Raw genomic sequence first — 3,048 nt, 5'->3', positions numbered from 1 at the left:
AGCTAACACTCATAATTGCAACAAAACATCAGCATAAACAAACTTTCAAATTCTAATAAGGACTTGGATAATTTAAGTACACACTTTTAAAGGGGATAACTTCATATTTTAGGAATGTCAAAGTTTTTCCAAATTATAAATGCATTGGAATCTGTCAATATTCCGGCTATATTTTTATAATACACTCATTAAACTTATTCTAAAACTTGGATGGAAGAATAAAGAAATAAGTCGTTAAGAAACCTTAGAAAGAAAAAAGATGGAGGACTTGTCCTGCCAAATACTAAGACAACCTACAAACTTACATGAGTTTAATGCAAGAAAAATCAAATTTTTTAAAAAAAGAGTAGAGACCCCTGTGTCTACACGAGAAAGTTAATGTACAATAAAGAGCCATCATAAATAAATAGAGAAAGCCTACACTGTCTAGCCGATGGTGTTGGGAAAATGGGCTTAGTATATGTAAGTCAAAGAAACTTGGTTCCCCATCAAACACTGCATACAGAGATGGATTCCAAGATGGGTTAAAGACTGGAATATGAAATGTAAAACTATAGAGTTAATAGAATGGTTTGTAGGAGAATACCTTTGTGACCTAGAGGAAGAGAAAGATTTGATAAACCTTTAAAAAGCATAGACTATATGGTAATAATTTGATTACATCAAAATGAACAATTTAGAGTCAATAAAGACTGCCATGGACAATGTTGACAAACAACAGGGAGAAGATATTTTGCAATCTTAATATGGGATAAAAAACTATAATATGGGGCGCCTGGGGGGCTCAGTCATTAAGCATCTGCCTTCGCCTCAGGTCATGATCCCAGCGTCCTGGGATCGAGCCCCCACTGGGCTCCCTGCTCCGCAGGAAGCCTGCTTCTCCCTCTCCCACTCCCCCTGCTTGTGTTCCCTCTCTCTGTCTCTCTCTCTGTCAAATAAATAAAAATTTTTAAATCTTTAAAAAAAATAAATAAATAACCTATAATATATGAGGTAGTTTGGCAAATCCAAAGGAAAAGCAGCCCAATAGGAAAATGGGTTTAAGGATATGAACAGCAATTGACAGAAAAGTAAAGTTAGCCTGCGAGAGACATTCAAGCCCAGTAATCTGATTAGTGTAATTAATGCAACAAGATGCCACTTATACCTATTAGACTCTCAAAAATGGAAAAAGCAAATAATGCCCAGTATAGCCAAAAGGTGGGGATAAAGGACACCTGATGTAACACAGTGGGAATGTAGACTGGTTTAGTTACTATCCGGCAGTACTTAATCATATCAGTAAGAACGAAATCTCTGACTCAGCAGCTCTGCTCCTGGAGTGTGTATATATATATCCCAAGGATATCCCAAAGGTATTCTCAGACAGGTCCATCAGGAGACATGATGAGAATGTTTATTGCACCATTATTTAAGGAAGCAAGCTGGTGTCCCCTCCTGGGAAACTGACAGTATGGAGAACTATGCAACAGAGTAGCCATATACCCAGCTACATGGATGGATCTTAAAAATAGACCCAAGTGACAAAAGTAATCAGTGAGATGTGTGTAACACTTGCATTACATAAAATACATAGCAGTGCATTGTGCAAGAATATACAAATAAAAAGATATGCATTACACACATATATACATACATAAGAGGCATCTTATATGGATGAGTGCTGTGATGATGATGGTGTGCTGTGAACTGAGAAGTCTGATTTACTATTAGACTTTATATAACCTTTCTATAGTCATTAAAAAACTATCAATACCAGCCAAGCTGAGAACCGGGGAGATGGCCGAGACTGACCCCAAGACCGCTCAGGATCTCGCCTCGGTGGTGCAGCCACTCCAACAGATGCAAGAAAAATTTCGGACCATGTCCGACCGGATCATTGGAAGAATTGATGACATGAGCAGTCGCATTGACGACCTGGAGAAAAACATTGCCGACCTCATGACACAGAGCTGGAGGGTGAAAACAAGATCCCTGCCACACCAAAGGGTTGAAGCAGGCGGCTAATTCCCCCCGAAAGTCCAGAACACCATTTTTACAAGCTGAGAGAAGACCGAATGGCTTTCTGAAACAACTGCTGTGTGTAGACGGGTTTTCTACCCTAAAGTGTGGGTTCTTCTCACCACGTACTATACAGTTAGTCTGTAGAGTGATTCTCCCCACCAGTTTCTTGAACATGGTAAATCCACATCTTGGACCTTGGTCAGTCGTGCTGTTAAATATTAAACACTAAAACTTTGGCAATTCCTGCATAAAATTGTCACATTAAAAAAAAAAAAACTATCGGTATCTCATTCTCTTTCCTCCCCTGATTCTACATTAAGTTTAGTTTATTTTTTTTTAAGATTTATTTATTTATTTATTTGACAGAGACAAAGCGAGAGAAGGAACACAAGCAGGGGGAGTGGGAGAGGGAGAAGTAGGCTTCCCGTTGAGCAGGGAGCCCGATCCGATGCAGGGCTCGATCCCAGGACCCCGGGATCATGACCTGAGCCGAAGACAGACGCTTAACCATCTGAGCCACCCAGGCGCCCTTAAATTTAGTTTAAAATTGTGTGTTATTTCTCTCTCTTATTGCTCTAGAAGAAAATATTTTGCTGTGACTTATTTAGGTGAAATCCAGATTTTATTGGAGATGTTTATGCCTTTTCGGATAAATATTTCAGAAAAATACCAGGTGCCACCTGTTCTGTTGCTAGATGTGTATATATAAGTGGTTTCTCCAACTAAGTTATGTAGATTCTTTATTAAATGTACTCCCATGTGGAGGGGAAAAATACACCTATCACTCTTCTCTGAGCTACAAATTAATAAGCATTGCATGTGGTTCGACGCTAGATTCACCATTTCCTTTTGTTTCAAAGAAGTAATCAAGTTCATTCTTGGCCTGGTGCTATCTTTCTTCAATGTGTTTTCAAATAATTGAGATCTTTAATGGGAAATCATACAGTCTTCTGTCCTAGAAGATTTTACCAGGCCGCTTGGCCCCAAATGAGGTAATCAGACCAAAAATGATTTTTTGGAAGTTGCCTGAGTGAATCCTGTGAA

General features: G+C 38.9%; 1 pseudogene; it reads left to right on the top strand.

Annotated features, from left to right (window-relative positions):
• Positions 1–1,581: 1,581 nt before the first annotated feature.
• LOC118019629 lies at positions 1,582–1,994 on the top strand (annotated as a pseudogene).
• The last annotated feature ends 1,054 nt before the right edge of the window (positions 1,995–3,048 follow it).

This window comes from Mirounga leonina, unplaced genomic scaffold, assembly GCF_011800145.1.
Source record: "Mirounga leonina isolate KUSES-001 unplaced genomic scaffold, KU_Mleo_1.0 Mir_173, whole genome shotgun sequence".
NCBI classification, from domain to species: domain Eukaryota; kingdom Metazoa; phylum Chordata; class Mammalia; order Carnivora; family Phocidae; genus Mirounga; species Mirounga leonina.
The sequence above is the reverse complement of the archived record's forward strand: the minus strand, read 5'-3'. Positions and strand labels throughout refer to the sequence as shown.